The 11,414-nt window shown below is 39.9% G+C and overlaps 1 protein-coding gene across 1 annotated transcript in view; it reads right to left on the reverse strand.

Moving 5' to 3' along the window:
* glceb (glucuronic acid epimerase b) overlaps positions 1 to 666 on the reverse strand; it is a 59,829-nt gene extending 59,163 nt beyond the window's left edge. The window contains exon 1 of the mRNA XM_021309623.2: positions 485 to 666. The gene's annotated coding sequence lies outside the window, so the exon portion shown is untranslated. The remainder of the gene's footprint in view (positions 1 to 484) is intronic.
* Positions 667 to 11,414: the final 10,748 nt, after the last annotated feature.

An 11,414-nucleotide genomic window follows, 5' to 3' on the forward strand; every position in this document is an offset into this window, starting at 1 on the left:
AAGCTGCCGCCCCATCGCCGCCTGCAAACACAACAACACCGAGACACTGATATTACTGTGGAGCTGCCAGGCGACCCAGCCAGCTAGCTAGAGCCGAGGCAGTCAGGCTGCTTTAATCTAAGCAGATGTGTCGTTAGCATACAAGCTAACGGGGGGAATTCATCCCAGAGACGGAGTCTACAGAGAGCTTTGAAGTTCCTGCATCCATCCTCCTCTTCCTCCTCCTCCTCCTCCTCCTCCCCCCCAGCTCCGGGTCCCTGAAAGCCACGCTGAGTGATTTAAGACGCAGAGTTTGAAGTGAAACTGCTCAACCTGAGCAACTCGAAGGTTTGAGAAACAACGAAGCGGAGATAAATAAAATAAATAAATAGAAGAAGCAGGAGGCAAATTAAATGTTGCTTTTGAGGATGTTAAACTGCAGACACGAGTGTCTGAAGGAGAAGAGGGGAAAGGAGCCAACGGGGCATAACGACAGCAATCTTACCTGCAGGATTAAATGCGCCGGCACAGACGTGGAGTTTCTTCACGGGGTGCCCCTGGGGGCTGCTTCGGTTAGTGGGTCAATTTCAAGCGGTCCGGCTGAGCCGCGGCGTGAATCAAACACACAATCCGACCGCTCTTCTTCGCAGCCACAACAGCGACTGAAAACAGTAAAGGACTGCCTCTCACCGGGAAGACTGTTCAGTCTCGCGATATGGAACGAGAGCTTGGGTGAATTCTGTCGACCAATCAAATTAGATAGCTGGAAGTATGGCAAGCCATTATCTCACTTGATTGCAACGCTTCTTCTTCAGCCCAAATGTGTATAATTTGGTTCGTATCGCAAAACATTTCAGACCCACAGAACGCCATTTATCATGTCTTCAATTAACCGGAAGAACAGTCTTATAAGAAAAATATTTTTCAGGTCAAATCACATCACTTTTTTCCATCAGCTAATGTGTTACCCTCTAAGCTCCAAGCAGATAGCACTATTGCTGTAAGACCATACCTTACATTTTGATTTTACAAACTAAAAACGGTTTAATACAATTTCAATTTTTATAATTAAGATTTTTTTGTCCTAGAAAACAATGTATTCTGTCTTGACTACACCTTGAATAGGCCAGCAATCCATCAACACAGAGATTAAACTATTTATATTAAACAAACAAACAAGCATTCGCTCAAACACACATGCACACACATTGATTGGAGGTGGAAAAAACTACAGAGAGCATCCAAAGATTAAACGGGAAGTTCCCTTTCTGAGTGGGATTTGAACCAAGGAATCTCATGTTGTGAGTCAACCATTGCTCTGTTGTACTGCCCCACCAGGAGCAAAACAAACAAACAAACAAACAAACAAAAAATATCAGTTTACTAAAAAAAATATCAGTTTACTAAAAACTGCTAATATTTAATAGGAATTTCATAAAATTACATTGTTACAAAATAAGTGGAATTAAACAATTAAAAGCTGGTGTCAGTTAATGAAATAAGTGAACATGGACGTTTTGGCCTGCTATAAATTAATGCAAATTAATGTAAATTGTTAATTTACAGTTTTCAGCAATTATATTTTATGAAAGGTTATGTTATTCTGAAATCAGATATAAAATCAAAAGAAAATCACACGGTACATTGAAATAATATTTTAAAGTAAAAAATCCTTTTTAAACCACTGGACTTTAAATTTAATGTAAGAAAAGTGTAAGTGATGTCCTAAACCATATATATGTCACCAATGGGAGAAACAAATTAGGACTAATATTTGAATCTGTCAAAATAAAAATATCTGCAGACGTCTCTGCGCCAAGTTTGGAAATTAATTCCAGGTTTTCCTTATTTTTCTAGAGCAAAAATATCTTCACATCAATTGCCGTGTGTTTCTAACATTTAGCAAAATGAAAATGCATTATTTGATTAGTTTATCAAAGAAACAAACAATAAATCTCCCCATCAGTTTCACAAAGCAACCCCTATCACAAAAGTAATACATTTTTTCACACAAAAAAACCCTCCTCCAACTGGAAAATGTTTTTATGTGAGTAAACCTTGTACTCAGAGCTTTAAACACATTTAAAATGTGCGGCAAGTGAAAAAGTAAGACATGATTCAATGAATTAACATACTTACACGTGTGAATCTTATGGCAGAGGTTATTATGGACCCATAATATATAAATGTGTTCAGCCTCAGCACAGTTGCTTATATTTTATCACTAGAGTTGTTGTCTTCTTGACAACCCTTACATTGACCTCTGTGCTTCAAAACTACCATGGTTTTAAAAGTATAGTATAAAAATAACATATTATTCCCGACTTCTAAGGCTTTTCTTGCAGGGTAGATGATGTATGGCATTGATTCCATCAGAATGCAAAACATATCTTTCATTGGAGGATTTATTCTCCCTTCCTTTTCTCTTTGTTTCCTCACATTTTACTTTTGTCTTTTTCTAGATTACATTCTTGCTCTCGTTTATCGTTTCTTTAATTTAGTTTTCATTGTTTCAGCTGTACATTTCTTTTTATCTTTTTAATACATTGGATCTGTAAGGAACAACCCCAGGCATCAAAAAGGACATTCTTATTACTGTTGAGGTTTTAAAGAATGGCCTAGGATGTTATTTGTTATTCGCTGAGTTGTTCTTGTTCTTTATCCTCCCCTCAGCCCTGAAAAAATAACCACAAAACACAGAAAATAATAAATGATTAAACCAGACTGTACTGCAGTATTTTACACTGCAATGAAGAAACACTGCAGAAAATGCTCAAGAGAGTTACATAAAGTGTAATTTAAGGCTTTTATTTTTTATTCCAATATTTCTTGCATGAGCAAACACGAGGGCACATTTTCTTTGGGAGTTAAAAGATGAGAATTTCACCTTTGTGCTTAGTTTGGCAAGTCCTACAAAATGCTAACTTATATAATAACACGAGAGGACATTGGGGTCAAGAGAGCAGAGGGCAAAAAAAGATGATACCAGACATTGCTATACTAAATGCTTTAAATCTTTTAAAGATGTTTATCATTTACACTGATAAAACAAACTGTTAGAATCTAGCCATAACCTTTTTTACAAATTTTATCACAGCCTGTCCTTAGCAGCACCACGGAGTCAAAAATGTCACCTGTCATTGAACATGATCTATTCAGTAGACTGGACATAGCTTTCATCCTGCTATTATTCCTTACTTCTTTGCATTTTGCATTTTTCATCTTGCAATGGCATTGGGTTTTTTTGTGACACCGACTGAAATTTGAAGAGATTGCCATGACCGTGGCAGCCGTTTGTAACTCCCTCATATCCATGCTTTTACCTTTGAACCGAGATGAAAGGTGAGCCTCTGGCCTCGGGATTTTCTTTATTCTGAGTATATCACATTTCAAAGTGAACTATTTTATATATTACTGACATTTCAGAAAGGCTTTAGTTGATCATTACAGTTTTTTTTTCTTTTGGGAAAACCCTCAGGTATCAGGAGGCTGATATCATCATGATCTCTTTTCCCTTCCTTCGCCTCTCTCCCCTGTGATTCTGCTGGTCCTGCTGATCGTCTTCTGAGGGCAGAGCCAGCTTCCTGCACTGCAGTCTCCCACTGCAGCTCAACCACTCATCAAGTCTAAGGGCATCCCCTAGACAGATTGTCTGTAGTTGCAGTAATTAAGCGCAAACCTCCTCCTTTGGTCCAGATTTTGTCACTCAGGTTCTGATTTCTCTGAGTCTCATATGCCTGGATCTCCTGCCACATCTCTGCTGAGTCTCTCTTCAATTTTCTGGCCTTCTCTTGCAACAAACTCAGCACATTTTCGCCATATGAAGAAAAAAGGTAACTTGCCATCAAACTAACTGAAGTCTTCCTTGACCTGCTCTTATCTCTTCTAACCACGGACCATGCTAACCGCTGACTAAGCCCCCATCTTTCATTACAACCATTTGTTAGAGTTCTGCTTTTGACTTGACTGAGTGCAACCCAGTCCATTTTAAATAATGGCGGATATAATAGGGTAAAGTGAGTAAAGTTATTTATAAAACACATTTTAAACCTGCAGCCATTGACAAAAATGCTTTAAAAACCATCAGAGAAGGCAAGGCAAGGCAAGGCAAATTTATTTATATAGCACAATTCAGTACAGAGACAATGCAAAGTGCTTTACATGATTAAAATATTGGAAAATAAAACAGAATAAAAGCAAGTAGGGATAGTGTAGAAACAAAAAAGAACATTTGAAAACAGTAAAACATTTTAACTTGAACATTCAAAGGCAATTCTAAACAAATGTGTTTTTAATCTCGATTTAAAGGAACTCAGGCTTTCTGCACTTTTACAGTTTTCTGGAAGTTTGTTCCAGATAAGTGGAGCATAGGAACTAAATGCTGCTTCTCCTTGTTTAGTTCTGGTTCTAGGTATGCAGAGTAGGCTGGAGCCAGAAGACCTGAGTGGTCTGGAGGGTTTATACGCTGATAACAAGTCTGTGATGTATTTAGGTGCTAAGCCATTTAGAGATTTATAGACTAACAGAAGTATTTTAAAGTCTATTCTCTGAGATACAGGGAGCCAGTGTAAGGACTTTAGAACTGGTGTTATGTGCTCTACTTTCTTAGTCTTAGTGAGGACGCGGGCAGCAGCGTTCTGGATCAGCTGCAGCTGTCTGATCCACTTTTTAGGCAGACCTGTAAAAACACCGTTGCAGTAATCAATTCTACTAAAAATAAACGCATGGATTAGTTTTTCCAGATCCTGCTGAGACATCAGTCCTTTAATCCTAGAAATGTTCTTCAGGTGGTAGAAAGCTGACCTTGTAATTGTCTTTAGATGCTTTTGGAGGTTCAGGTCTGAGTCCATCACTACTCCCAGATTTCGGGCCTGATCAGTGGTTTTTAGCTGAAGCGACTGAAGCTGTGACCTAACTTTTGATCTCTCCTCTATTGGTCCAAATATTATTACTTCTGTTTTGTTTTTGTTCAACTGAAGAAAATTTTGACACATCCATGCATTGATTTCTTCTAGGCATTTACTCAGTGCTTGAATTGGTTCATAGTCACCTGGTGACATGGTGATGTAGAGCTGTGTGTCGTCTGCATAGTTATGGTAGCTGATGTTGTTATTTTTTATTATCTGGGCTAGAGGGAGCATGTAGATATTGAAGAGGAGGGGACCCAGGATGGACCCTTGGGGAACCCCACATGTGATTTTTGTAATCTTCGATGTAAAGTTACCTACTGATACAAAAAAGTCCCTGTCCTTTAAGTAGGATTTAAACCAGTGGAGAGCTGTAGCAGAGAGGCCGACCCAGTTCTCCAGGCGCTCTAACAGAATGGAGTGATCAACAGTATCAAATGCTGCACTAAGGTCCAATAGTACCAGCACGGTGGTTCTTCCACAGTCTGTATTTATATGGATGTCATTAAACACCTTGATAAGGGCGGTCTCTGTACTGTGGTGAGCGCGGAAACCTGACTGGAATACGTCAAAGCGGCTGGTCGTAGTTAAGAAGGTGTTTAATTGTTGAAATACAGCTTTTTCAATAATTTTACTGATAAAGGGGAGGTTTGAGATGGGCCTGTAGTTCTGGAGTAGAAGTTTGTCTAAATTGTTCTTTTTCAGCAGTGGTTTGATAATTGCTGTTTTTAGGGACTTGGGGAAAACACCTGACAGAAGGGACGCGTTTATTATCTGAGTCAAATCAGACGCTATGCCAGGAAAAACTTTTTTAAAGAAAGCTGTGGGTAGAACATCAAGGCAGCAGGAGGAGGAACTTAGCTGCTGAATGATCTGCTCTAAGCTTTTGTGGTTTATTTCGCTGAAATGGGACATTTTGTCAGAAATAGTTCCAGCTGAATAAAGCATTGGTTCTGGTGTTGATATGGTAGTACAAAGTGATCCTCTAATTTTTAGGATTTTTTCAGTAAAGAAGTTAGCAAATTCGTTGCAGGCCCTGGTGGAGTGGAGTTCGGAAGTCACGGACACAGGAGGATTTGTTAGCCTGTCAACTGTGGAAAATAAGACACGAGCATTATTAATGTTTTTCTTGATGATCTCAGAGAAGAAAGATTCTCTTGCATTTTTCAGTTGTAAGTTATATCTGTAAAGTCTCTCTTTATAGATGTCGTAGTGAACTAGGAGTCTATTCTTTCTCCACCTGCGTTCAGCTTTTCGACATTCCCTCTTTTCACTTCTAACTGATGGAGCATTTCTCCAAGGAGATTTTTTCTTCCCGGAAAAAAACTTCACTTTGACTGGAGTAATGCAGTTAATGATGTCTGAGACTTTAGACTGAAAGTTATCTACTAGCTCATCAGCTGAGTTGCAGCCCAAGGTTGGAGTAGCAGAGTAAGCTTGAATAAAAGTTTCCGCGGCATTGTCCTTAAAGGTGCGTTTTCTTACGATGTCCCTTTGGCTAAATGAGTCGCTGGTAATTATGCTTTCAAAGGTAACAGAAAAGTGATCGGATAAGGCAACATCAGTTACATTGACCTGTGAAATCTTTAGACCTTTAGTGATGATCAAGTCTAAAATATGTCCCTGTTTGTGTGTTGGCTGTTTAACGTGTTGACTTAAACCAAAGTTTCTAAGTGTGTCACACAGTTCTTTTGCACTTCTGTCTTCAGGGTTGTCAACGTGAAAGTTGAAGTCTCCAACAATAATTAAACAGTCATAATCAACACATATCACAGACAGCAGGTCACTAAAATCATTAAAAAAGTTTGATGTGGACTTAGGAGGCCTGTACACATTCAGAAACATAGTTCGTACCGGGCTCTTTACCTGGAGAGCCAAATGTTCAAAAGAGTCAAATTTTCCTAAAAACACCTTTTTACACTTTAGTGAATCATTAAACAATGTTGCTACTCCTCCACCTTTCCTTTGCTGTCTGCTTTCACAAAGAAAATTGTAGTTTGGAGGAGTCGACTCCATCAGTATAGCTGCTTCACTAAATTCATGCAGCCATGTTTCTGTTAAAAACATTACATCAAGATCATTGTCAATAATGAAGTCATTAATTAAAAGGGATTTTCCTGACAGAGATCTAATATTTAATAAACCCAGTTTATATGACTTAGTGGTTGATGATGTCTCTGTGACAGGTTGCATCTGACAGTTTATGATTTTTAAGTATTTGTTCCTGTTTATCCTTTTGTTTTTCTTATTTCTGCCACGTATTATCACAGATATTCCATAATCTCCGGCGAAAGGCCCCGGCTGATGCTGGGAACTCTCATGTCTGATAAACGTGTGGCCAGGGCCCAATCTGTATCACAGCGAAGTAATTTGGAGTTCCTCAGTACCAGAGTGTTCTGTGATACGTGGAGGAGAAGGATCTGAGGCTCTGAGGCCTTTGGAGAATCCTGGTTTATTCACAGCAGAATGGCTATGTGGAGAGGATGTCATCTGTAGGCCAATCTTAAATACTTTGTTCATGTTATGAGAAAATTCCAGAAAAGGAACTTCTGGGCTTTGTGGAGAAGAAGGGGAGGCGGGTCCAGTCTGGACCGGTGTTTGTGAAGATGGAGGTTCTTGGTCCTTTCGTTGTCCTGCTGAGATCTGGGATGAATCGTCCTGTAGCTCTGACAACGCCTCATTCTGTGTCATCTTTCTGGCCATCTTTATCTTGGCTTGTTCGGGCTGCACTGGGCTTATCTTTTGTTTTGGCACTGGATGTTCCTTGTTTTGGGACAAAGCTGATGACGCATGGTTCACAGAATAGAAGATGTTTGAAATCAGCCATTTTGCACCTGACCTATTTAGAGAGAAACGATCTCTGTTGAACAGATGTCTTCTTTCCCAAAATATGTTAAAGTTGTCTATGAAGGTTACAGTTGTTTCTTTGCATGTTTTTTCTAGCCATTTGTTTAGCATCAGAATTCTGGAAAAAATCTCGTCTCCGCAGTTAGCGGGTGGGTGAGGCCCGCTAAGAAGAACCTTGACATTCAGGCCATCAACAAGTTTCAACAAACGAATGTAATCCTCTTTTAATACTTCTGATTTTCTTATCCGGTTGACGTCCTTCAGGGCTTCAGCTTGTATTATGAGGTTTTCCAAGGTCGGACGTTTTCTCAAGATCCTTGGAAGGTCTGTCTGAAGGATGTCTGTTAAATCAGACACCAGGCCACAGTTCCCATCGTTATAAATCAACACCTCTGTATTTTTCTTGTTACAGAAATGTTTAATCCCCCTTACAGAACCATTGCATAATATCAGGGTCCTTGGCCCTGTGGCATGTCTTTTCTCTGATGTCTTAGAACGAAAATCGTTGACATACCTCTGGTTTTTGTCCTCCTGGGTCACATTTTGGAGCGGAGCGAATCTGTTTCGTAAAGGAATTCCAGCATTTCCAGCAGGTTTACTCCTATCATTTGTTGTGGGAACAGCCCGCTGTTGTTTTACTTGTCCTGGGACATCTCTCTGTAGTCTCGGCCAGTTTTCTTTGTCTAGGCGTGGGGTTCGTTGGTCCTTTGGTCTTGCACCCAGAGTGGTCCAGGGATTCTCATTTTCCTCAGGGAACTGTTTGTTCGCTGAGTCGCTGGGCTGGTGGTCACCGCTCGGAATCACGGGCAGGGTCGTATCATTTCCATTCGCGGCGTTTACATCATAATTCACTTCAAGTCGACAGATTTTCAGTTCCATAACAGCTATCTTCTGTAAAAGCTTGTCAAAGTCCATTGTGTTGAAGGAAGGCATCTTTTCAAAATCCAAATCAAAAAATAAGTAAAAGAAAATAAAAAGAAAATAAATAAATAAAAACTAAATCCAACTTTCTGTGGTTTAGGTTAGGAGATAAAAAGGAGATAAAAAGTAAAAGGCAGGAAAATGCAAGCAAGCAGAGAGCAGAGAAAAAAGCGTCCGAACAGGCTGAGAGGCAGATAGCAAAAAAAACAAATTAGTTAGCCCAACCACCCTGGTCCAGAACTATAAAGAGTTTTAAACCAGACTGAAACATTTTAATGAAGAGTGTGTTGCAAATGTTTTAAAAGCTTGAGTTTGGATGAGTTAAAGCTCTAATAGTTGTCAAAATACATCCAGTAGACCAAACCAATATGACCCAAAATGAGGTGCTGCTGGATTTTGTTTGAGCAGGAAGATTCTTAAAGCTGCAGTATCAGCTATTTGATTTGTTTTTCCACCATAAGTCTGCCGTTATTGCTATGTCAAAGGCCCACACAAGCTCAGGGTGTTTTTATATCTTAAATAATCGCATGAAAACTGACTGCAGTGGTCCATTTTCACCGAGTAACGTACAGCCTAATTAGAAACAGTTCGGTCTTATCTTTCCAGTTTATAACAGCACTGTGCAGAGAAGAGCAACACTCGCCGCACGTCGAGAAATAAATCTGCAAAAGAGATTATTAGGCTGTGCCAGAAAATGTTGAGTTGCGGGAGCTAATTTGATTTGCAGTTGTTTATTGGCGATGTTTTAGTTTTAACATGAATTTAAAATGAAGATGCTATTGGAATAATGGGACAAGAGGGTTTGATGGAAAATTTAATTTAGAGTAAAGAGACTGATCCAAGTTAATTCCTTAAGATGATATTTTTAAATCATTGAAATTCAGTTACTGCCTTGGAGTGGCTAAACATTTATTGATTTCTCCGCTGCAAAGATGGTTGGTGCCAGAGGGGTACAGCCTGGACGGGTCACCAGTCCATCACAGGGCAACACAGAGACACACGCCACACACACGCACATGCACACACACACACTCGCCTAAGGACAAGTTGGAGAAAAAAAGTCATCTAATAGTCATGTTTTTTTGGACTGTGGGAGGAAGCCAGGGTACCCAGAGAGAACCCCAGCATGCAAATGGAAAACATGCAAACTCCATGCAGAAAGACCCTAGGGCAGAATTTGAACCCAGGACCTTCATGCTGCAAGGCAACAGTGCTACCAAAAGATGTCGATGTAAAAATAGCAAGCAATGAGACAGAGTTATAAACACTTGCTCAAACTGAGGAAATAATTGTTGGACTTACCCAAAAGGTTAGCCATTAAGGTTCATCGGCCCAAATACTGTGAAATATGTCGAAAGCCGATGAAGCGAGAAAAAAAAAACAATGCTCAATAAAAAAAAGTCTGTGAAGCTGGATTGTTTTGTGATTTCATTACTCACAAGTCTTTAATAACTTCATATTTGAAAGGCTTACTCTCCAAGCTTAAAACACCAGTGCTTTGCTTCTCTTACCAGAAATCAGTTCAGGGAAACCGCTACAGAAAAATATGGGATCAGTCGATTTACCTTCCTGTCGTAAAAGTCAACCTGAAAAATGCTGCACAAACTTCACAAGTCACATGAATTCCTCAATCATTTCAGCAGCAAAGAGGAGAAAATATATTCTAAAAAATAGATGGAAAGTATGTTTTCTTTTTGCAGATGCTATCAAAATAAGAAAAAATGATTTGAGGCAAACCTTAATGTGATGTGTGCGTGAGAGACATACCTGTGCGCCCTGTAGCCAGGGGGCTGTCTGGGAGGATCTCTGGGCTTTTGTTAACCGTGCCAACTCCAAACTGACTGACTGACTGAGATAAGGTCCTCAAACCTCTGCCGCTTATTTGATCTGTGGTTATTTGTATTCTAAAACTGTTTTTCATTTTTACTTGTGGGAAAGCAGGGTAGACGTGCCACCTCAATGTGATGCTGCGTGCATCTGATTTTAACCTCGGGCACAAGAAAGAGAAATAAACAGACGGGGAGCTCTGCGCGGACAGAGATTGATCAAGAAGAGGAGCTGATAGAGGGATTCAAAAATAAACTTCACAGTAATACAGCCGCATCTTCCCAGCAATGTGCATTTCAGCCCAAGGGTGTTGCCACTACTCATTTCTTATCGGACACAAGAGAAGCAAGTTCATTAGTTGGAAATGGTACAACAGCAGAAAACCACAGAGAGCAATCTGAATGCTAACAACACTGATTTATATTTACCATCTGCAAGAGCAGAAAAGTTAAGTTGCTAACAGAAAGAATACGACAATACGTTTCAGACAAGACACCACAGGATGTATGGCGCCTTGCTAATCGGACCAGGGAACCTCATGCCATACGTCTGCTAGGCCTAGCTGCAAACGGGGCCTGAGATAAATGTGGCTGAAAGCATAATCCACTAACCAAATAAAACAGGAGACACCATCCTGAGATATCCAGCACACATTGTGCAATTTCAGATGTCATAAAGATCTGCAACATGCCAAACTGTGCAAGCACAATGTTATTGACCTGCTAATAGTGAGTCAAGTCATGTGTAAAGCAGGATGCTGTATGATTTGTGTTTGCAGCAGAATTGCATCACAGCTATCAGACGGAGATGTCAGTTCAACAATATAACTCCAAAAAAAGAGGGGGAAGAGGAGACGGCGTCTGAAGCAGCCATGCTTTGGTTTTTTTTCCATGAAATATCCAAAACTGCTTGAATTCTGTGGGTGTGGAATCG

Source organism: Fundulus heteroclitus, chromosome 4, assembly GCF_011125445.2.
Source record: "Fundulus heteroclitus isolate FHET01 chromosome 4, MU-UCD_Fhet_4.1, whole genome shotgun sequence".
NCBI classification, from domain to species: domain Eukaryota; kingdom Metazoa; phylum Chordata; class Actinopteri; order Cyprinodontiformes; family Fundulidae; genus Fundulus; species Fundulus heteroclitus.